Source organism: Anas acuta, chromosome 8 (assembly GCF_963932015.1).
Source record: "Anas acuta chromosome 8, bAnaAcu1.1, whole genome shotgun sequence".
Lineage (NCBI taxonomy): Eukaryota > Metazoa > Chordata > Aves > Anseriformes > Anatidae > Anas > Anas acuta.
In genome coordinates, this window is record NC_088986.1 from 31,927,802 (window position 1) to 31,952,116 (window position 24,315).

General features: G+C 42.2%; 1 protein-coding gene across 15 annotated transcripts in view; it reads left to right on the forward strand.

Annotated features, from left to right (window-relative positions):
- The first annotated feature begins 19,510 nt into the window (after nt 1–19,510).
- ZNF644 (zinc finger protein 644) overlaps nt 19,511–24,315 on the forward strand; it is a 56,723-nt gene continuing 51,918 nt past the window's right edge. For 7 of the 15 annotated variants that reach the window (XM_068691120.1, XM_068691118.1, XM_068691114.1 and 4 more), the window contains exon 1: nt 20,563–20,770. The gene's annotated coding sequence lies outside the window, so the exon portion shown is untranslated. The other 8 variants (XM_068691121.1, XM_068691119.1, XM_068691115.1 and 5 more) reach the window with 5 other exon arrangements.

Here is a 24,315-nt window from a genome sequence, read left to right on the forward strand (position 1 = left end):
CTTTTGGCCAACTTTTAATCCTGTTTCTTTTTCATACTACCACGTTTGTACTAAGATGGAATGGATGGGTTAAGCAAAAATAAAGCTACTAGTGGTTTACCAAGGAGCAGAACCATTAGTGGCCAGATTCTAGCAAAGTGTAGTTCTCAAGGTGAATCAAGATTCTTGTCTGTACAAGGATTATTGTGTGGTGGACCCTTCTGGGTCCATCACATTTACTGTTTAAACAGCAGTTTACTGCTGTTTAGAAAGCAATAAAGCATTCACTTTAAAAGTCAAGAAGTATGAAATAGACATTATTTCACTGGCACAGAGAAAGGGGAATGCAAAGAGAATCATGATGGCTAAACAGTTGTCAATTTTTGTGAATATAGTGACATTTGGAGTCCTCTGTTATTTATTTGAAATGAACAATGGAATAGGACCCACATACTACATGCTTGTCAAAGCCGGGCATAGCAATCAGCTAACATGCTTATCAGTCAGTGTACATGGTGATATTCTGCTTTCACGCTGTCTGCTGATTGGAATTGGGCCCACGAGGAAGCCAGGTGATTAATCTGCAAGGGTTTATTTTTTCTGAACTGTTAATGTCCTCTGTTTCAGAGCAACTGCCCATGGCTCATTAAGCAGGGAAGATCTGAATGCAACTGTGAAGGGCAGCACAGAAATATTCTCCACACATCTCTTGTTTGACCCTTGGAGATTTGAAAAATAGTGTTGGAAAAAGTTTGTCCTATGCTGGGGCTGAACTGATGCTTTCTGAGAAGCAGCAGTACTGTTAGAAATATTTATGTATTTCAGTCAGTGGAGATAAAATCTAAAGTCACAAGGCTCTTGCAAGGTGGTGGTGGACACTTGGTACTAGCCCAGAAACACACAGCTGCCACTTCATCTGACCTGCTGTGAGAATCTTGCTCTTTTTAAGTGTGTTGCTCCTATTCTTTGGTGATTACATATCTCTCTTGCTGTGTTCTTTCCACCTGTACAGCTTGTGTACTCTGGCATTGAATGCTGAGAAAGCAAATGGGGCTGCTGAGTCCAACTGCCTCAAAAGAAATGCAACAGGGGAAGTAAATACATATTCTGAAGGACTTTGCAATATTGGATTCATCTTAAAGAGATCATCTTGAAGTTACTAGCCCTCATTTATAGTCTGTATTGTACCTGTTTGTGAAATTAATTTGCCTTCAACTGAAATATTTGAAAGTATGTTGGTTTAGGGAAACAATTTTTGTGATAATATGGTATTATATAAGTGTCAATTATTTTATTATTCCTAATAACTTTCTTGAGAAATAGGGTAGCGTTTCAATGTTGTTTTTACAGATGGGGAAACAAAAGAGTTTGATGTAGAGATTTAGATCTACATACCCTCATGTCTGCTGTGTGTTTGGCCCTACTCACTTTCACTCAAGTCTTTTCCTCACTGGAGTTCCCGGTCACGGAGTAGCTGTGCCCTGTGCAGCTCTTGGCACCTCTCTGATTTCATCCTGTGAGTGACTCCATGCCAAGAGGGTACCTGTGAAGATGGATTATAGTAGAAAAGGAGTGTTAAAGATGAATGAAGGACCATCTTCCTTCAACCTGCAAGGAAGACATTCTGAGCTCTCATTTTGAACTTGGGTCTCTGGGAACGGCACACAGCAGAACAAAGCACAGAGAGAGCAGACCAAGGCTCTGTGATTTCACACATGCCCTTTCAGACAGGGCAAGCAAAGACAGTAAGCCACTATTGGGAACATGGAATAGAGTCGACAAATTCAAGGGCCCAACCTAATATTTTATTGGCTCCAGAACAGTTTGGGATCTCCTAAGGGGGCTCTCCTAAATATTATTAGATATTTACTTATAACCTGGTCTTCGACTGGGCTGCAGAGCTACAGTGTCCATGGGCAAGAATTGAGGATGCTCGTGGGAAGGGAAAGCAAGCAAGCTTCAAAGGTTTCTGGGCTTTGCTCTCTGAACCTCAGCTGGCTTTTTCTTTATTTTTTCTCCATTGCTTTTCTTTAAAGTTCTACTGTAAACAATTAGAGGAAATTTGGTGATAATACTGCCTGTGGAGACTAGGAAAGTAAGAATGCATTCTACATCACTGCTTCCCTTTGTTTGTCTTTTTTATCTTGTTTATCTTTGATCAGCTGCAGATGAAATAACCAGCTAACTGATTTCACATAAAGGGCTGCCACTCACGCTGACGAAACTCCCTGACACAGGAGTATGCTCTGTAGCAGTCTATCAGTATCCATTTCTTATTCCAATGCACTGACAGGTCACTCAGGGAGACTAAAAATTCTGTTCTGGAGTGGAACAGAAAGTGCAATTTCAATTTTGTTTTGCTTTGAAATTTTCCAGCTACCTATCAAGACCAAATCCTTGAACTATTTACTTAGAATAACTGAAATACCCCTATCTGAAATAGTGGATATGCAAGATTTAGCCATTAAAGAGTTGGGGTAAAATTAAAATCCCTTTCAATAATGACTAAAGTCAGAGAAAATCTTTCAAGAAAATTAAACACTTGATCAAAAAGAGAGAGGGTTATTGTTGAGAGCATAAAGATTAAACAGGAGAGTTGTCTCAGAGAATAACCATCAATGATAAGTAGCAGGCAGTTAATAATATCCCCTCAGGGATCTTCTTTTACTTATGTAGGTTTTTGGACAAATACAATATTACATTTTTTTATAGTTGAAGCATGAGAGAGCTTTGTGCCATTCCAGAGTAGCAATATAACTTCAATGGAACAAGGATGACTGGAAAGGTGGGGAAGGGGGTGACCCAGGATCTGAAGCAGCGGGGAAACGGTGATCTCTCCAAACCTTCAAACCCCAGCTCTGAGACCTGCTCTCAGTCTCCCTTCTGTACCCCTGTTTCATATCGCAGCACTGTATCAGTGCTGAGATCTGGTATTGCCTCTTGTTACATAGCAGCTGAAAATGAGTGAGAGACCAAGCAGACTAAGGGTATGACTCTGCGTTGTGATTAAGAGCTGGTTAAGAGCTCGAACATGCAAACTGTTGAATTGGCAGAATTGGAGGGATGGTAATCTGCAGCCAGGGGACGGCACATCGCATATACAGGATGGGGGCCGGAGGCTTTGAAGAACATCTCAAGCCAGCTCTGCAGCTGGAGAAACTGTAACATGAAATAGCTGCCTTGATCTCTCATTTTTCTTCTCTTACTCTCTCCTCCTATGTAATTACAATTATAAATCTTTTCGTTCCTTAATCATCTTGTGGCCATTGCAAACATTTTAGAATTAATGCTGTTCTCACACTTGAAGCACATGTTCTGCATGTCCCCTTGTGTCTCTCCATTTATTCATTTATCATGTACACACAAAATTCCTGTAAAATATTAATCTGAAATACAAATCTCTTTACATCACAGGAGCATTTGCACATAGTAATGTTAGCGAGATTATTAATTCTGCATACACAGTCTGTGGACTGCACACAGGGACAAATCTCTCTCAGCAACTGTGCTGAAATCAGTGAAAATTTCAGAAACATTATTTTAATATTACAGTGAGTGGAAGGTGACAATTTCCTAGAATTGGATCATTTCTTTAAAACTCAAACAAGAATTTGAATCTTATTTTTCAGTTTTTCCTTCTAAGTATTCCTTTGTAAAAGAACTTATATACTGCTCTGTATTTCTATCCAATGGTTCCTAATAGATTAGTACAGTCTGGAAACAAAGGGATTTTTTTTTTTTACAGTGCTTTAATCCATAAAGAATCTGAACATTTCTTTTGCCATTCCTCCTTTTTGGGAACACCAGGAGTAGCTAAGCTTCTGCAAGGCTGGTTGGGGCAGGTTGCCCTGGAAAGAGTGGAATGTGCAGGTGTAGATGGACCAAAAATAATTCTGTGAGGCTGGAGACAGCGTCATTTTCTCAGGGGTAACAAAGAGTGAAAACTGAGCTGGCGCTTGGCGTGCTGAAATCGCTGGGAGGATTCTCCTGGGGGCGGGGGGGGGGGGAGGTTAGATCCCGCAGCTCTCTCCTGGCTGTCCCTGCCTTCTGCCAGGCGAGCCCTGGGGAGGCTCTGGGCCTAGGCTCCACTTCAAAGGAAGGGAGGGAGGAAAGGAGGGAAAGAAGGAAGGAGGGGGACAATTTTTTCTAAGCCCAATGGTCTGAATTGGCATGCTTGGATCCTTCACCTGCCATAGGAATTTTAGACAAAAAGTCGCACCAACATTGAAAGGTGTGTTCTTCAGACTGCAACTGAATCCTGCCGGACACAAAACAATCAGGACTGGGAAGGGGTTGCTTTTCTGCAGTGAACGCAGAGTCACTGGAGGTCTCCTAAAGGTGTCTACTCGGAGGGGCCCTGCAGCTGGAGCAGGAGCTCTCCTGCTGGGGACAGGCAGAGGTGAGAGGCTGGTGCCAGAGGAGCAGGGCCCAGCTGCTGGGCACCGCCGCCCTGGGGGATTTGGGTCTCTTGGCAGGGAGCATGTAACGGGGCCCTGCTTGCTGCTGCAGGGTCTCATGATGCATTGTCTGTGCTGCAGTAAAAACAAACCTTTCTGGTTTCAAGAAGCAAAGTATTTTCAGTTTGACTTTATTTCTGCGCTGATATTCAAATTTTGGTGTCTGTAGTTTATGAAGAGTCAGTGCTTTACTATCTACAGGAACAACGCTGTCGATCCCTCCATCCTCAACTGCTAACTATAAAACATCCATTTGGCTTTAAGCTTTAAAAATATCAATGAAGCGAGTGAGACAACATTGACAGCTGGAGTTAAGCACTTTCACGTGCTTTCTGAATCAGGGACCAAGCTGTTAGAAAGATCTTTCAGGACTGACTGGAGATCCATAAGAAATTGTCTTGAATTAACCAAGCCCTCACATTTCTCTTAATCATTACCTCTGTATCATCTTTTTTCTTTCACTTCCTTCTTATTCATGCTTAAACGAGAAACATCTGTTTCTATTTTTCACATTGTTCTGTTATGTGAGTAACGATATCAAACATCTTTTTTTCTGCACTGTGAAAGAATAAATTAGTGTTAAGTTCTGTGAAGTGCTTTTAAAACACTAAAGCAAAACATCTGTTTCAGCTGCAGGTCATTAAGATGAAAAATCCTAGTCTGTGTGCAGTGCAAAACTGCCAAAAAATTGTCAGCCCAAGCACATTTTCTCACCTGTCTTTTACTATAACAATTGAAGATGGCAAAAGGATGGTAAATCTTGTCTTCAGGTATGGAGCAGTTAAAAGTGCTCACTGCTTTAATCAACAGCTATAGCTCATGGTGACAAATCCTGGTCTGATGTAGCGGTGCCCAGAGGTTGCCCCAGTGTTCATCTTGTAGACTTCAAGATGAGAGTCTCCTTGAGAGCCCTTTCAGCCAGGTGTGTTGTGCAGGACTGCCTAATGCTCTGTATATGTTGGTGTCACTGAACTTCCGCTGAAAAGGCCCCCCCCCCACCCCCCTTAAGATCTGGAGGTTGTTTCCAGGGCAGGTGGCTAGAGTAAAGCTCAAACGTGTTAGAGTTTAAGAATTGTTTGGACTGTGCACTTAGTCACATGGTCTGAATTTTTGGGTTGACCTGTGTGGTGCCAGGAGTTGGACTCGATGATCCTTGTGGGTCCCTTTCAACTTGGGATATTCTATGATTCTATGATTCAATTGGCAAATCTACTGTGTTGGTGAACTGAGATGCTCTTTATGTGCCAAAGCCCAAATGTAGATGTCTGTGTGCCTTTGTTGATAATAATCTCCTTTGTAAAGCACTTTGAGGTCTAGAGATGAAACGGCAACAACTACCTTAGAGCTTGGATATTAATAAATAGAATAATGAATATTAGAAACAATGAGGGCATTCACCGAATTCTGTAGGAAGAGCCTGGTCTTTTGGGCAGGTCCTGGCAGGTAGGTGGTAGCTTACTCCCATAAGAGTCTGGGTCCACCCTCGTTTCTCTCTGTCTTTAATTAAAAGCTCCAGATCCATTGCAAGTGTAAAGGAGATGTTCAGCATCTGTCAGGAATGGCCTCCAAAGCTGCATGGGGCTTTTCCAGCATTTTAAGAGGAAATACTTGTTTGTTCTTCTGATCTGCTAAGGTGGCAGCCTGTGCAGCCCTAAGCAATCCTATTGCACTGTGCTCATACATTCCCTGGAGCAAATGAATGTGATGGTTTGGGGTCTCTAGTAGCCCTGTGCATTTTTTTGTAAAAGTGTACTGGCTCCCATTTCATTTAAACCCCGAGTTTTTGAGACAGGAGCCTGTATATACATTGCTGCACTAGATCTGTTCACCTGCAGCTTTCCCCACCCCCAGCACGAGCATGATTTCCTTTTATGCACTGCTCTGTCACAGCTTGGCAACTTTCCCAAGACAGTCCATACCAGAGAGCAGAATATGGCTGCTGAGCAGCGTAGACGGAATAAATGCCTTATGTAACAAATTCATTTAAACACTATGAAATGTTGAGACGTGAGACATAACTGAAAGCAAAATGCAGCCCTTAATCTCTAGCATAAATTCTTCTGTTTGCCCTCTCCATCATCAGCATCTAACAGCCACTGACTGTTTCCACTCACGTATCCATCTTTTTCAAGAAGCTGCCTGCAGCAGAATTAACAAACAGCTTGGCAAGCGGTTTTAGGGGCAGGATTTTTATTTATTTATTTATCTTCTCCTAATTCTTCGTGATCCTCGTGAGCACTTCCCTACTAATGTGCCTGTGGCATCATTAGGTGTTTAATGAGAGTGATGTTGCCTTAATATTATTACTTTTATAGCTCATTTTGTTTTGACAACTCTTTGGTTTTGTGGCCATTTGTAATGTGCAGACTTCTTCTTCCTACTCCTGACATCAGAATTTGTAGAAATATTTACCATGGAGGTATTACCATAAAACCTTAAATAATGAATTGTCAACCCAAATAATGAGTTGCCCCCCTACCTCTCAGGTATGGTCTGGACTACCTCCATTCATTATTTTTAAGTGCAATATATGTTCAACACCACAGTAGTTTAATGACATCTGTTAATTATTTTAGCATATTTCTTTTGTTTAACTGAAACACCAGGAGTAGTCCAATAATGACCACGTCTCACATGGAGTAGTCCAATAATGACTACATCTCACATAGCAGTTAAGTGCAATTCTGCAGATGAACAATCCTTTTTGTTTTCTTTTCACAGCTCCGAAAGACCAGCACAGACTCCACAGGTTGTGGATCAGTCTTCTTTCTCTTCTTCCTCACATCTAGGAGCTCAATCATTTTATGTTGTGCTTGGACTGAACACAAGGCTGCTAAAATTGTAAGTCTTGGCTAGATGTATGTAATGTTATTTTACCCCCTGAATTTTGTCTGTGTATTGGCTGTGCTGCATCCATTTCTTTACTCATTAAATTAAATGGATGTAATTTTGTGTACAAGCAAGAGCATAATTCTTACTTAGGAAAATGCCATGTTCATCTACCATGTCACATGGATGATCAGTGCTGAGCAGTGCATTTATTCAACAGCTGTCTCTATGCAAGGAAAATAGTGATATTTTTAAGAGACTAACTAATGCCCATTAAGTTCTCACTTCTATATTATCTTCCAAGTTATTTTATCTGGTTTAGGATGCTAGCACATATTGTCTTACCGCCACAGCAACAGAATAGATCTAATCCATTCTTCTCTGGTTATGAGCATTTAAAACAACTGGTCTGCTGTTGTGAATTTAGCTTGCTTGCATCAGATAAGATGAGGGGAGTTACTGGGGCAAATGGCAGCGAAAGCAGTCTTGCTGCTTCCTTGCATAGCATGTCTCCTGCACAACAGTGAAGGGGAGCAAGATGCGTGTCTTTGCAGTCCTGCTACTGCTTCCGCCAGGCTGCAGCATCACTGCACAAACACCTGACCTGGGGCTGCCCCTGGCCAGTTGGGTGCTGGAGGCCCTAGAGGTTCCTGCCTCTGTTCCCTGTGCAGTCGCAGCTGGTGGTGCTGCACAGCCCCAGGAGTAGGCAATGCTAACAAAACTGTCGTTGTATACATAGCTACTGTTTCAAATGTTCTTATCCTGGCTTCCAACATCTCTATTTTTATGTCCTTGTTTATATTTAATAGCAGTTACAGTGGATAACTGGCTTTATTTTGGAAACGTTGACATTTCTCTTGCCAGTACTGAAGCCGTGAAGTTCTGAAACAAAGACATGCCTTTTTACTCTCTTTCTTCTGATAGGTTTTGTCATTTGGCAACTGTTGTTCTGTAGACTTCGCAGAATTTGAACAGGATTCTGATCTCCTACAAAGTGACACACACGCTTATTAGAATTCAGGAGCAGGTTTGGGGCCTTTTCTCTGATGCACCATGCTGGGTACCATGCATGAGAAATTAGAGCCTGTCTGTTATTATGTGACCAAACAGCTGCAGGAACTTCTAGGGTTTTTAAATAGTAGTAGAATGATAATCAAAATAATATTCCTGTAAAACAAAGTGAAAAGAGGTCCAGGCTCTTCTTCTGCAAGTCTCCCAGGCCCAAAAGAGACGGATTAAATCTGGACAAAATGAGCCCCTGTACACATGTAGTTCCATTGAAGTAAAATAAATAAATAAATAAATTGAATTCTTTCTACAAGCTCTTTCATGATAGTTCCTACTTATATAGTTTCTTCTTAGCCCATTGTAAAAAAAAAAAAATTAAAAAAATAATTGTAATTTCTAAATTAATACGGGATTTGAGATTTTTTTCACTCACTTCATCAAAGGCATGCTTTTGAAAATTGTATGACCTTTGGAAGAAAGGCTCACATGGTTAGGATGTGAGTTAATCACTCACAAGACATTTCCAAATAAGCAGTGGGAACTCCTCAAGCTGTTTAATTTTCCTGTTCCTACTGGGAAATGGAATTTTTTCATTCAGCTGCCCTGCAAGTGAAGTGTCCTCGTCCGACTTGGAGCAGAAGAACTGGCAGGCACAGGGAGGCCAGCTAGCCAGCTACGACCTTCTGCCCAGTAGAAGTGCTCCTGTGCTGCCATTAAGGCTTTATTGCCTGTCCATTGTATGCCTTCTGGGGCTCCCTGGGAGTGCCCCAGCTAGGATGTTGGGGGGACATTCTTCAGAAACCTTCTCTGTTGCCTCCCCATCTCCCAGGTATGGTCTGGACTACCGCCACTCCTCAGTGCTTCTCCCTGGAGCACCCTCATATGTGTTCAACAGAGCCATATGGCCTGGCACCTGTACTGCAGCTCTGCACCTGCAAGCATGCCCTACCTGCTCAGACCTGCTTAGCACCATCTGCCCATGCAGCCCTCTCGTCTGCAGTGACATGTCCTCTGCACCTCCCCCACCCAGCCTTCTCCACCTGGCCCTGGGCTACCACCTGCAAGCACTTTGGCCACCTCATAGACAGTCTTCCCCCACACTTAGGAAGCCACAGCTACAAGATGAGCTTTTCTTGCTTCTATTAACCTAGAAGAGGAGCAACAACCTTCTTTCCCAGAAGGAAGCATGACCCCCTTCTCTGCATTGTCTGCAAAAAGGAGGGCACTACAGAGTCTGTTTCTGAAGCGTAGGTAAGGCCTGAGTGGGTTTTCCAAGAATTTACTGAGAGGCCACAGAGGTGCTGGCTATCCCAGGGAAGGTGAAGCATAGGTAGGAATATGGTCTTCAGGCTCTGCTTATCTCTCCTCAGTTACAGACTCAACAAGCTCATGTGGCATGTCCTCAAATATGTCAGATGCTGCCTGCATGCAAAGACTGGACTAACAGGCAAACCAAGTACTCCTAGTGATTGTTTGAGCAGGAGCCCTGCTCTCCCAGCCAGCAAGCTGGGCTTGGTTCACCATTTCCCTATCCAGAACCACCTCTTCTCATGCCCTTCCCCACACCTGTGACTGCCCTCAGCATCAGTGCTGGGCTGAGGAGAAATACTAGAAAATACTCGGTGTTCCTGCAGCTCCTCACTTTGAAGTGACCTCCGTGCTGTCCCAGAAGGTACTGGCGATGTGTGTATAGGGCCAAATGTGATTTCAGCGAGGACAGCCTGTGGCAGTAGAGGCATGCTCTTGGTGTGTGAGGGAGCAGCACCTGAGGCATTCTTGGTGCTTTTGCTAACTGTGGGGGTTATTTTACACAGCATGATATCTCGATGCTGACTAGCTTTGTGTTGGTGTAGGGGCCTTACTTCTCTCCCTGCCTTTGTAGGGCCTCCTACTCTCTTGCCCAGCATTCCCCAGCCTCAGGAATGGCAGCTCTTCACAATGGGTTGCTGCAGCGAGACCAGAAGGATGGTGATCTGTGAGTTGTTTGTTTTTTTATATAAAGGTAGGGAATGTGTAGGTTGTGGGTTGTATGTGGTGGAAATCTGCTAATGTCATGTGAGTACTCAAGTGGCCTTACATGGAATTCTGTTAGCATTGTGGGGCAGATGTGCCTCATTTGCTGTGCCATGCAGATGTGACAAAGAGCTAGAGCCCTCTCATGGTATGTAGGGGCAGCCCCTGTGTTGCTGCCTTGATTCCCATCTCCTCTGTATTCAAGGACTCTTTAACTGGCTGTTCTGCCCAAGTTGTACTTACAATGACCCTTTTCAGCAGGAGGAACATAAAAGTTCCTGAGCTTTCAACAAGAAAAAAAAAAGATTTTTTTTTCTTTCTTTCAATGAAAGAAAATTCCAATTTTCCTAGGTGCCTGGGCTTAGAAATGGTGGCTCCATGTATTGGAGGTTCACCACCATTTCCAGCCCTTCCCTCTTGCTAGCATTTGGGATCAGCCTCCTGAACTTCTGTGGGGAACCACTGTCATCCGTTGGTGGGCCCTAAGCAACAAAAGCACTGTCCTCTCAGATGGTGTTCACAGCCCGCTGGAGAGCTGCTTGATCAGTGCAAACTTTGTTAGGCATTACTAGTTTTCCTCAGCCTACCAGATGAAACTTCTAAAAGGACAGGCAGTCAGCATTCCCCAAAACCCTTGCTGGCCACAACTGCCCTTTGCGCTGTCCTGCTGCAGATTGGGAGTGCTGTGTGCTGTAGGCTACTGCTTGCCTTCCTCAGGCTTGAGAGTTGAATTCAGTTAGCTCCTGCTAGCCAGTATCTAAGACTAAAATGAGCTCTCAGTATGATCTCAATCTCTTTATAAGGGATAAGATAAACTGTAATGTTAATGATGAAAGTGATCATATACAATTCATGCTTAGTGAGTACCCATTGTCTTAAAATAATCCTAATAAACACTGTTTTCCCCAGCATGTGCCACTGTGAAAAGCTGTGCTTCCTAATGTACTATCAGAAATGTGATGACACCAACCTCTTTTAGAATGTGTAATTGGTAGAATGTGATAAAGACGTGGTTATCGCTTACTCATAAATGGGATACTTTTAAAATACTCTCACTCTTACACTGATTGGCTTAAAGGACCTGCTGATTAAGATGTCTACATGAAATTTTGAATTGCTGTTACCTCATTGGCTCTTGTAATGATTCAAAATTAGAATCTCTTGAGTAGAGCAAGTAAAAACAATTCTGTTTTAAAGCAGAATATGAACATTGCTACTCAAAGCTGAAGGTATATTTGAATGATCATTCACATATAATTTCTTACGGAGGAATTTTAACATACTTTCAGAGATTTTAATTTTAATATGATTTCAGAGATTCCTGACAACATTCAGACATAGCTTCTTTTGCTGCAATTCCCCAAATGGAACTACTCTACTGACTATTCTGCTGTTACAGGTAGCACATTTTCACTCTATGAATTGTCTGCATGCTCTAGCTAAAAATACACTTCCAAAGCCTTACCTGAGCTCATTTCCGCACACTGACCTTTGAACACATCATTGGAATCCAAAGCCAAGTAATGTGAAACTGGGACAAATTTTAAAAGTGAGCATGACTGTTCCTCTAAGTTTCTTCATTCTTTTGTTTGAGAAACCTCTACTCAGGTTGCATTCCAAGATACCAAAATAATTATTTTACAGTTATTTTAAATATGTAGATTTCTATTACTAGGAAATTAGTATTGGAATTTTATTTCTTTGAGCCGTTCTGAAAGTTCATTAAAGTCTTTGCAGCTATTTCACTGAGCTTATAATTAGAAGTTTTATGTTCCTATGAGCTTCATACTAAAAGCAGCAATATTATACTATAAGATCTGCCTGCAAATCCCATACCTAAGATAATATTTCTCGAAAGGGATAATAGCAAGTGAACTGATGAACAAATAATTCATCTGAGACATACATGCAGGATATGATCTGGAAATACTGGATGAACAAGAGAGAAGCAAAAGTTTTAATACAGCTTTGATCATTGCACTGAAGATACTTTCTGGCAGATGAGGGGTAAAGGATGTAGCTGAGCTGAGAAACTAGATGTTTCTCCTTTCTTTGTATAGCGAGGGACTGGCAGGGAGATTGGAAAGAAAAAAGTTCCTGAGTAACAAATCTCTCATAGTAATAACCCTAGGTTTTAACTTGCTCTTTTCTTTTTTGACATTAATTTTATTCTACAAGAGGAGACTTTATATTCCAGTGGTCAAAATGAGATATGAGATATACAAACCTACCATGCTATATACTGATACCGTGCAACCACAAAACCTGATAATTTTTCAAAATTGGATGTTAACTCTAAGCCTGTCAGAAACTATCACAGTTTCATATATTTTTCCCTCCTTTTCAAGATTCAATTGCAAAGATGTCTGTTTTCATGCCCTGAAGATATACACTTACCTATACAGTACACTATAGTCTAAAAAAGCTTTTGTAGTTTTTTTAAGCTTTATCTCTGATGTTAGAAAACTCAGCTATATTCATTATTAATTGTCTTGATCAAAACCAAACTCCTTACAATTAAGAAACAAACAGAAGGTATGGCATATCAAACAGACTTTCTGCTGCTGTGATCTTATCTAAAGACAAAATAAGCTCATTGGTACTTTTACATTAATAGTAATAAAGTGCTTTTTTGTTTCTTTACTTCTCCTTTAAGTAATGTTATTATGTCTTCCCATGCATAAACCTCTGGAGCTCTACAAACGGATGATAACAAAGATTGACGTGAATGTTTGTGTCAAGCATAAGGACAAGAGGGTGTATGTCCATCTGACTTAATGCAAGAATTCACAATTACTATGCAGGAGCTGCAGGGCAGAACAATAGGAAGCTGTGGGGAAAAGAAGGCGGTTTGAAATCTTGCCTAGTATGTAGTGACACCCTGGCAATACCAACCACAACTGAGAGATCCTGTTCTTTTTTCATTTTTCAACACAGAGCACTTCCTTCTAAAGGCTACATTTTCTGTTAAAAATGTCTTTACTTGGACCATTGTCCTTACTTCTGTATGGCCAGGTGACCTTGAAGTACAGAAATGGTGGGGGTTGGCTGCAAAAACTTTTATCCCCTTGTAGGGGTGTTGAAATAGTGATCAGCTGAGGGAAGCGGCTTTCCCTGTGTGGTGCAACCTGGGTCCTTCACTGGAATATGTAGAAGTCACAAATACAAATTTGGAGATGAAGCATGGCTAAAAGGGTCATTGTTACTAACTCCCCACATTAAAATTGCTCAGGACTCCAGTATGTGTCCTAGTCATAGGTGTGCCCCTAATGCCAGTCCCAGAGGTGGGGCGTGACACAACTGGAAGACCAGAACATGGCACCCTGCGGGCCCAGTGCAATTTCATTCTCATAGGCAATTCTTTGTTGGCATAGGGTGGTCATGTCGAAGATCAGGTTGGTAGTGGTAGGAGTTGGACTCTAATGCCCCTTCCTCTGCAGGGGTATGTTAAGGTTACTGGTGTGACAATTGAGAGAGAGAACTTGAAATTACTCTGTCTTCTCTGTGGGCTATTTCAGGAGTATAATGTGAACTGAATCATCAGACTGGGTTAAGCAAAACTATGATTATTTATACCTATTATATCTCGGTCCTTTCCATCATCTGCTGAAGGCCAGTTTACTGCTGCAGCTTTCTTCCTCTCTCACTAAATTATAATTCAGTCAGCAGACTCAGGAAGAAATTTGTTAGTTTTGTTGCTCATAGCATATTTTCTTATATTAATACTTCCTGCATGATGCAAATGGCAACCCTCCAAGGCAATACATTGTTGTTTTCAAGAAGGTGAGTGCTATAATATATGGTGGTATTTTCCTGCTCTAATCTGCCTTCTTGTGATCTTTGAATTGTATGAGACTTGAGCTCAGTAACTCAGACATGAGAAAAGAGGTGTCAGCTCCTCCTGAAGGGAACAAAGATGTAGGATTAACTATCTCCTTTTTAATGTGTGATGGATTAGAATAATGCAAGATAAAAGTAAATAAGCATAAAAACCATGGTTAATTTGGTCTATTGATAATTAATCTAGGATTTGCTAATTAATAATGTTTATTACAGTGGTACCTGAGGAACAGGGAAGAATGGAGCCTTGTGTGCCAGGCAGACAGTGTTGTCCCAGCAGCTGCTCCTCTCTGATCAGTGAGAGATGACAATAACACTTCTTACTGGCAAGACTGAAAAGAGGAGGCAACTGTGGGAGGCTGGATACGTAGCTGGTGTCCTTGTGACAGAAGCTGTTCTGTAATTGCTGGAGTAGTCTTAGCCAACAGGAGCAGGTCTGAGCAACAGATACTGTATTTTCCAGCTACTGCCCATGGACAGAAACCTAGAAAAATGAAAACAAAGTGGCAGTTGTCTGTATTAATTTAACTTGGAAATATTTTCCTAGGTGAGAGATTTAAAACAGTATGATGGTTCTAAAGGTAATTCATAGTGGCAAGTAAAACTACTTCCCCAGAAAGCGTTTCCAAATATCCTTCTGTTGCAGAGTATTGTACTTCAGGACTAACCTTATCTTGGAATTACTGTTCAGTGAGTCAAAGGCTGTAGTGACATATAACTTCACCTATACATTCTTACTGCCCTCTTACTGTTTTACAGGTAATTTTAAAAGTTTAATTGATACTGACAAAAAAAAATAAATATTAAAATACCTTGATTAATAGCAGAGAATAAATTTATATTCTGAATAAAATAGATTTGTTTCTGTCTGAAAAAGACTAGACAGTCCTCTTTGACAACTGTATTTCAAAGAGCCTGTGTAACAAGCAAGCCAACGGAACATGAATCAACAGCTCAAACAAAAAAAAAAAGTTGTCATTTTTCCCCTTTCAGTTTTTACAGTGTTGAGGTAAACCAAACTGCTGTAATTAATTCTGCTTTTAGTTCTTCAAAATTTCAGTAGAAATATGCTAATTACTCTGTAAAAATGACCAGTATATTGAGTTCCTAAATTTGTTGATATTGGTGAAATGGTATCGTTGTAAGAAAGGCCAAGAAATTGGAAACATCTCTGTAGGATGAAAAGAAAAACTCTGTGGTAAGGTGAGCAGTAAAACACAGATCTTTCACATGATGTTTCTGGGGGCTTGTTTTTGTGATTCTAAGGGTCTACAAATGATGACAAGAAAAACCTTATAAGTAGAGGTAGCATGCTTTTTTAAAACATCCATCTTAGCTATAAAAAAAAAAAGACATTAGGTCTCAAGTACTCCAAAACTCTTTTACTTTTTCACTTCACAGTAGTGAATTTAATAAAAGATGCTACTTTTTCCTATAAACCCAATTTTTGTCTGAAATTCTGACATCAAGGATCATTCCCATTTTGGAATGGTACAGAAGACAAAATTTTCTACCAAAGGTGACAGTATGAAGATGACATAGAAGTAGAAATGGAGAGGGGAAATGGGATTAACGCAATGTATCCATTACATAAGTGCATTGTTATTTGCAAATCATACAGGCTTATATTGTTCTGTGTCTCAAAACTATGTAATCTAATATTTTCTCTGATTTTGTTTTTGTTCTTATGTACAGGATAACCACAGTATTTTGGTATTGAAAGAAATGTTTCAACTGAAAATGAAATTTTCAGAGTGATGCATATAGTGGCTACATTTCCATGGTGAATCTTTTTACTTTTTTGCATAGAGTTAATGAAGTGCTTGGGGTCCCAGGGAATAAAAGGTGCTATATAAATGTAAGAAATTATCATTAAAAAGTTTTTCCCTCCAGGCATTTGGGATTTTGCTGTGTGTGTTGCAAGGAGGCATTTGTGATCTTTCATTCAAAATGCTTCAGTTTAGATCTGCTCCAACTCTCCCTCTGTAGTATCATCTACAAAAATGTTTATATGAAAAAACAGTTTCCAAATTGGTTTCAATTAATCATATTTTGCTGCTAACATGAAAGAGCCTGCTTTGGTATAAGCTTTATAAAACCATTTTGAAGACCAAGCAGAACTAGGTAGCAACCTTCTCTGAGGAGGTTTTCAGTTGCTGTTTTAACCATTATTAGGCCTTGTCTGCATCAGTGGAGGAATAATACAGGTTCACAGACAGAATTCATGGAAATAAAAAGCCAACTGCGCAGTATGGTTCTTAAATTTCAAGAGTCATATTTTACGGTCCTTTATTTGTTGTGCACATTCTTTCACTGATCTTGGAGTGCCTCAATGGAGCCTTTTTCTGTCACCCAAAATTAGACTGATTTTTTTGTTATATATGTCTCAACTTGTTTTAACCTAGCATGCAATGTTTAAGATAATCTACCACTTTTCACATATTAAAGTGTACGCGTCAAAGCTGGCATAATCAGAAATCAAAACAAGGGTTGTAACATGACTGGACATAGTCTTAATCATTTTAGCACACTGCCATTTTGATGAAATGTTGCAGTTATGGCCTCCATGAATTCACACTGAATCTGTATCCACAATGTGTGAATCATATGTATTTTTATAGAGTTCAGTCCTGTTTATAGAACTGGGAATTTTAGGTCAAGTAATAAGTTGAGGTACTAAATACAATGCTAAATATCTTTAAGCTCTTAATAAAATTGGGAGATTTGGCAGCAGTAGAATTAAAGTTCAGCTTTCCTTATGCTATCCATTTTACTTGTTATAGTAAAACACTGCATCTTCTTCTATATGTTACTACTTTCATAGAATTTGGTATTTTCTTTCAATTATTTGTCACAGAATTGAAGGAGGAATTACTACTGCTTAAAAATATAAGTGAGTGTGACTACCTTAAAATAATTGGTATTAAAAATATATGTATATATTTTTAGCATGAAATGGAGAGGTAGTATTAATATTTGCTTTTCCATGTTTTTGTTTGCATTTTCGTTAGCATGGAGAACATATTACCAAGACTCTTAGAAGAAATCTGTTGATTGTATGACATAATAATGTTTCTTTTGTTTAAGAGCAGAGGAAAACCATACATACATGCTCCAAAATATCAGAACTTGATATCATAAATGTATCTTTTCAGAAAACAAGCTTAATTCTCAGAAGAGTAACATTAGCACTCATTAGGGGACTAAGCGCTTCAGGGTACTGTTAATGAAATTCATAGCCTTTTGCCTGTGGGCTATCAGTTTGAATTCAGTCGAACTCAGTGGAGATTAAAAATCGTCCTATTTAATGGCCTTTGAATCATTACTAATGAGATGAGTTTGGTAGGTCCCAGTCCCATAATATAAACTGTTCACGCTGCCTTCTAACTGGCAAGCTCCGGAGAAACCCCAAAGTTTAACGGATTCTGGGGAAAGAACCATCTGTTACTATGCGGGGGGGTGAGGGGGGGAGAGAGAGAAAGCAAAAGCAAAAGCCTTAATTCACACTAGTTACATGAGTACTAACAAACACATTATTTGTAAATGTGGGATTTGTAGTATTATATAAAGTTTGTAAATTAGCAAATTAGCTGAGCATGTGACATATGTTGCCACACAGAATTCAATATGACGAAGACTCCCAAAGGGGATATCTACACCTGTGCATAAGATCACACCAACACATTAAATTTTAAATGTCTCTGGGATTTCTATTAAAAAAAAAAAAAAAGATCAGAACAGATACCTGGATAGTAATTGCAGTTATGGAAAATGATGCTGAAAAAAAATTTGCCTGGTGTGTCTTCATTACTTCACAGCAGAGTCCAATGCTTCTGATCTTTTAACTCAGCCTTAAAAAATGGGAACGAAGTTTCCAGAACCCTCCAGAGAATATACAGCAGTTTTATTTATTCATACCATAGTAAAACTTTTCCTAATGTCTAACCTAATTTTCTTTCAGTACAGTTTGAAACTGCTACTTTTTGTCTTCTCCTGGGTGGATTTAGTGAACAATGTATTTTTCTTCCTATGGTCCTCTCTCCTCTAGACTAGGAAATCTTAATCATTCCTATTTTCAGTTAGTGTCACATCTTTTGAAATTCCTGTTTTGTTGTTGTTGTTTTTGTTTGTTTATTTCATTGACTCTCTTCTATTGGTCTGTTTTAAAAGACACATTTTTCTTGAAAGGCAGAGCGCTAATACTGAACACAGTATTCCAGGCAAGGCTTTACCAGTGTTAAATATGAGGATAAATTCTTCGTACATCCTAGATATAACAGTTCTGTTTACACATCTCCCTGTACTGTGGCTTTTTTCGCAACAACGTAACATTGTTGACACACATTCAGTTTGTGATCTACTGTGATCCCCAGCCCCTGTTCTAAAGACCTGGTATTTATTTATCTATTCCTAGTCTTGTAATTGTGCAGTTATCTTCCTACTTAAATGTAGAAACTGGCATGTGCATTTATTAAATTGCATCCTATTTCTGCAACCAGTTTATCAAGAACATTTTTGCCCTGCTATTCGGTTCTCCTCCAGCTGCCCCAGTTTGGTATTGCCAACAAATCCAACCAATGTAAACTGTGCCCCATCATTCATATAATTAGAGACTTGGTACCAGACCCAGGACATATCCAGGCCTAAGGAACCACATTTGCTATATTCAGCTATTTTTCAAAGTAAAGCATTGCTTTTTGAGCAGTTTTGCACCACTGCAGTCATTTCATTCTATTTCTTTTGCTTGCTCAGTTATTGAGTCCGCTGAGACAGCGTCAAAAGCCTTACTTAAGTCCATAACAGACCTATTGCTACTCCTACCCAAGGTCCGTTGGACTGTCATCGCATGGAATGAGTTTGGCTTGATATGATTTTCTTGGCAAATCCACATTGGCTGTAACTTACCACTTCATGAGCTACCATATATTTAAAGATGTGTGATTATTTGCTTCAGTACTGTGAGAAACACTCTGTAGCCAATAACTTAGGCTCAGGCGAGGATCCCAGTGAAGTAGTAATTTATTTGCAATTGCAATGGCGGGCGCCCCGCAAGCAGGAGAGCGCATCTGCTAGTTCCAAAACACAGTTGATATACTTTTTGATGACAGGACCCTTCCCTGTTTCCCCACTGAGTGGGTAATCCAGGTTCACAATCTATCTGATGCTTCACAAACAATGCATGGCCTTCAGTAGCTGGCCTGTCAAATTTCAGTTTCCTTTTGCCATTTTTACTGTTTTAAGTGGTAATGTTTCTTCACTTACCTGACTTGACTTAATACCGTGATTTTCACCTAATTGTCCCAAGGAGTCTGGTTGTCTGCATTTTACAAGGTCACCTGCTTAAGCTTTCTTATCACTGTAAGCATATCTCAGTACCACGTTCCTTCCTTCTAAACAATGTAACTCTGCAAAACCAACATTTCTATTCCTACAGTACTTTCCTGGGAATGGAGGCTGGAATGATTGGCAGTTCCTGGCTCTACCTATGCTCCCCTTTGAATTACGTGTGCTATGTGTTTCCTTTTCCTCTTCTCAAGTCTTCGTGAGCTCTCAGCAACAGCCGCTCACACCTCTGAAGCTGCCTTATCACCTCCTCACTCTAGTGTGAAATCTTTTGGGCCTAGTAAATCTGCAGGAAAAGCCTAATTTACAAATTTACCGAAGCAGTCCCTAATTCACCGCTTTACTTGTCTCACTTGAAGCCCTGCCCTTTTGAGTCGGGGTTTGCCAGCAGAACCATCAATCTGAAGGAGAATTGGTACCAAGTGCTGCTTTCTCAGGGTCCTGTCCTACTTGTTCCCTCGGGAAGGACAGACCGCCCCGTGGCTCTCCTCTCCCCTCGCGCTGCTGCTTCGCTCGGGTTTCACGCTCCCGCCTCACGCCGCCCTGTCACATCTTTTGCCAGACGCTGCTTGTTGCAGGACTCTGCCTCCTTTGTGCGGCTCCCTCAGCGTTTGACCTACTTTTCTGCTTTCTGTGGGAAAGGCACCGCGAGGCAGCACACGCTCCGACCTCCCGAGCCCGCTGGTAAGCCTGACGCAGGTAAGGGGCGGCCGCGCCGGGGCGCGCTGTACTCCCCTTTCGGGGAGGGCTCTTTGAGTGCCTGCGGGGGCAGCCCCCAACCGCCCGCACGGCGCTGCCGGCCCAGGCCAAGGCGCGCGGCCCCAGCGGCGTCGAGGGAGCGGCGCTAACGGGGCGGGAAGGGCCGCGCGCCCCCTGCCGCCCCCCGCCCGGCCGCGGGAGGGGGTTGGGCAGCGGCGGCGCGGGAACACCGCACGCATGCGCGCTGCGGCCCCCCACCCTCCGGACGCGTGTGTGTGTGTGTGTGTGTGTGTGCGCGTGCGGGGGGGAGGTCGGCAAGCTTGCGCGATGACGTCATGACGGCGCGCGCAGGACGTAACCCCGGCGTGACGCACAGCCCGGCGAGCCCGTGAGTTGCCGCTAGGCTCTTCCCTCCGCGCCCTCCCCCGCCCCTCCCGCCCTCCCCCTCCTCTCGCCCCCCCGGCCAGCGCGGGGGGGGGGCGCGGGCGGAGCGGGGCCGCGCGGCGGTTGGCGGGCGGCTCTCCTCCCTCCTCCGTCCTGCCGCAGCGGGAACATGGCGGCCGCCTCCGACCTGCTGCGGCGCCGCCGCCGCCTGCGCCGCGGTGAGTGAGGGGTCGCGGCAGCGGCGCGGGGAGAGGCGGGCGGGGAGGGGGCGGCCGCTGTGTACCCGCCGGCCCCGCGGCCTCCGTGGGCGCCGAGCCCCCCCCCCGCCCCGAGCCGTCCGGCCGGCGGGCGGCCTCCCCGGTGCCCCGGACACAAAGGGCTGCGCCGGGAGGGCCCCGCTCGGTCACATGAAGCGGCGCAGCCAGTGAGCGCGGAGCTGGGGGGAGGCGGCGCGGCCGCCGCCATTGCCAGGCGCGGAGGAGCGGGGCAGCTCCGGGCCGCCTCGGCGGGGCGCGGGGATGGGCGCCGGGGCCCGGCCGCACGCAGCGGGGGCCGCGGGGACCAGGTAATCGCAGCTGGGCTGCCCGCCCGCAGCACGGCCCGGGTAGGAGGCCGCCGGCGGCTTGGCGGGGCCCGGGGTCACCCTGGGGGGCTCCGCCCGGCTTGAGACCGAGTGGCACGGCCGGGGCGCTACGGGGCGCCTGGGTTCCGCTTTCCTCGGCCGGCCCCTTCCCTCCGACACCGCTGCGAAGGGCTGGGGGCTGCAGGCCCGCCGCCTGCCCCGGGTGCGGGCCCTGCCTGGGGCACGGCGGCGGCGTTCGGGTCGTGCGGCTGTGCTGCCGCCTGCCTCGGCTGCTGGCGGGCCTCGCAAAGTTTGTGTGCGGTGATCGGCGTCGGTTTGAGCCGTCTGCGATCTGCCAAGTTTTTTTCCTTCCTTTATGTGCAGCCTTTACTCTGTTGGAAGTGGGTAACGCGGGCTGTAAATTGACAAGTCACGGAGGCAGTGGCATGTAAGCGTGGTATATCAAAATAGGCTTCTGTTCGTGCTGTACAACTCTGGCCCTTTAAGCAAGATCCCATTTGCAGTGATATTCTGACCCTCCCCCTCCTTTCTAGCACATAGTTTAATTATGTAGATTGTGTCATGGAACTTCTCTTTGAGATGCATATGGGGAATGAATGTACACCAGATTTTAGAGGAAGAAGCTGTTTCGGGTTGTGTAGATTAATGAATTAACACATGTGACAAACACTCCAAGAGACTGATAAGCATCTCTGGAATTCCACTGCAGAATTCTACGTTTTACTGACAAGTTTGTGCAATACATCTTCTTTATAAAAGCTGTAAAATATTTTTTCATTCAAATTATAAAACAAGTCTTTAATGGAAGAATTTTCACATGTAAGAGGTACTTGGGAGTTTTGACAACTGGATGTGATTCTCCTATATAAAATTCTTTGCTACCTGACGTGTGTGAGGCAGATGACTTGAGGGCAGAATAAATGAACTGATTAGACAAAGTGAAACAGGTCCTGAGAAGCTTTTAGTGGGTCACTTAGATGCAGAGAAAAATCTGTGATTTCCTTTTGGGAGAGGAGCTTAAGTAGAGCACATAGAGGAGCAGTGCAGTGTGACAATCCTATTACATTGATTTATAATCTAAGCTGATGTTGCAAACCTGTCTAACATAACTGCGGAGGGATGTGGTGCAGAGTTATACATGAATTATAACCAGAGGAGGGAACCCTCAAAGTACTGTCTTCCAACATCTAGCACTTGTTCAAGCAGAGGTTTGTTGTTTTGTTATAATACAAAAAAAAAAAAAGCTCTGCAGGGAAAAGGAGTTGGGGGGGAGGAGTTGATTTCACAGTTACTGTCACCAACTTTTCTTGTTTATAGAGAGAACTCTTTTCTTTGATCTGTATGGTATATTGTCATATTCAAAATGATCCTTTTTTTTTTTTTTTTAACAAATTCAGGACAAAGGTGTATTACTTCAACATTTTTTTTTTCTGAAATCCAGCATCTATTCTATAATGAGTAGCACTTGAAGGTATATACCAAGGGAAATGTGTATGAAAGTTTACCAGTGAATGCTAAAGAGGTTACTACAGTCTTGAAATCTCAATAGGTGATGTGGCTAGTAAGAAGAAAAGGCACTGATGACTTGAAGCATCCTTGTAAGGTTAATTATTAGAGCAACAACTGATTGAAATAGGAGTATCAGCAATTGAATAAACAGGATGTTAAACAATAGTGGCAATGCCTTCCACTTTAAAATAACAGTGAAGGCTGAATATGGACACTTGGTTGTCAGTGGAATTTCTGTTGGAATCAATAGTTTGTGCCTATCCTTGCACACATTAGCAGAACCTACAAATGCACAAACGTTTTCATTCAAGCCTTTTGAAGGCACTTCTGGAGAAAACAACTGAAAAGGAAATAAAATTCTTAGTAATAATAAAGCGCATGCATGCTCACACACACCTATTAACTTGGAACACTTTCATTTTTTATTTTTTTTACCAACTTGCAAAAGATCTCAGAACTTAAAATTGGAAAAAGGCAGAGTAGCCATGCCACTTCTTTTGCGGTTTCCCCTGAGGTTGGTTTGAATGAAAGTCCTTTGAGCAGTTGCTGACAGACCTTGTTGATTTGGCTAGTTGGGATCATCACCTTCTTTTTACATTTTTATAGCTCAAAACAACTTTTTGTGTTCAACAAAGTTGAAGTGATGCAGCTGTTAGAGGACTACCTGTTAAGGTGTGTTTTTTTGTTTTTTTTTTTTTAATTGTATCATTTCAATGCCAAATGCACTACACTGATGATGTAGTTATTTTAAGCCAAATTGAACTGGTTCCCTCTGTGCTCTACATTTTGATATTCTGTACTATGTATTAAGAGACTGGGGAAAAGATCATTTAATAAAATTAGGTTATATCTGAACAAGATTGCACTCAATTTAATTGACTTTTAGACTGGTTTAAATTGGCAGAGCCTCCAAAGCATGATTCCTTCACCTGAAATTAGTGTTCACACAACTTCATTGTGTGAAGAAATTAGTGGTAAAATAAACCCAAACAAGTCTTTCTTCTCTCAGAATACGCTTATCCTTGAGCGCACTAAATATAAGCAGGTTTTTGATAGTGAAGTGTTTTTCCTTGTTGCTTTGTTGAATGTAGATGTAAACTTGATATAGCTACTGGGAAAAGATTTAAAGTTACCCAAGGAAATTGTGTATGTTGGTCATTCTGGTTCATATGCATAAAGATAACACCGGTCTGTATGGGTTAAGGGAATCCCCACGGTTTGTACCATCCTGAAAAAGACATCATTTTTATGCTTAATTAAAAAAAAGAAAATAGCTTTTTATGCCTGTATACAGCGTGTTGTCTAAATCTAAACTTCTGTCAGCTAGTAGCAGAGAATTCACACAAGCAGTGATGGTATAAGAGTCACGGCCATATTGTTCACCAAGCTGCAGAAAGGGCTTCTTTTTGATGTGTGAGGATGTGAAATAGTTGCAGTGATTTCCCTCATTACTGAAATGACCAAAATGAAGCCAAATGCAATAATAGTGTTAGAGAACATGCAATTTGATGATCAAATCACAGCTGTCTGTCAAGAAAGACCATGTAATGAGTTTGCATGGACTTACGTGTGTTTTTTTTGTTGTAGCCTGGTAGTCACAGGATCAGTCATGTTACCTAGTGTGCAATGTAATGAGTATTTAATCTTGGTATAAAGTCTACTCTTAATGAT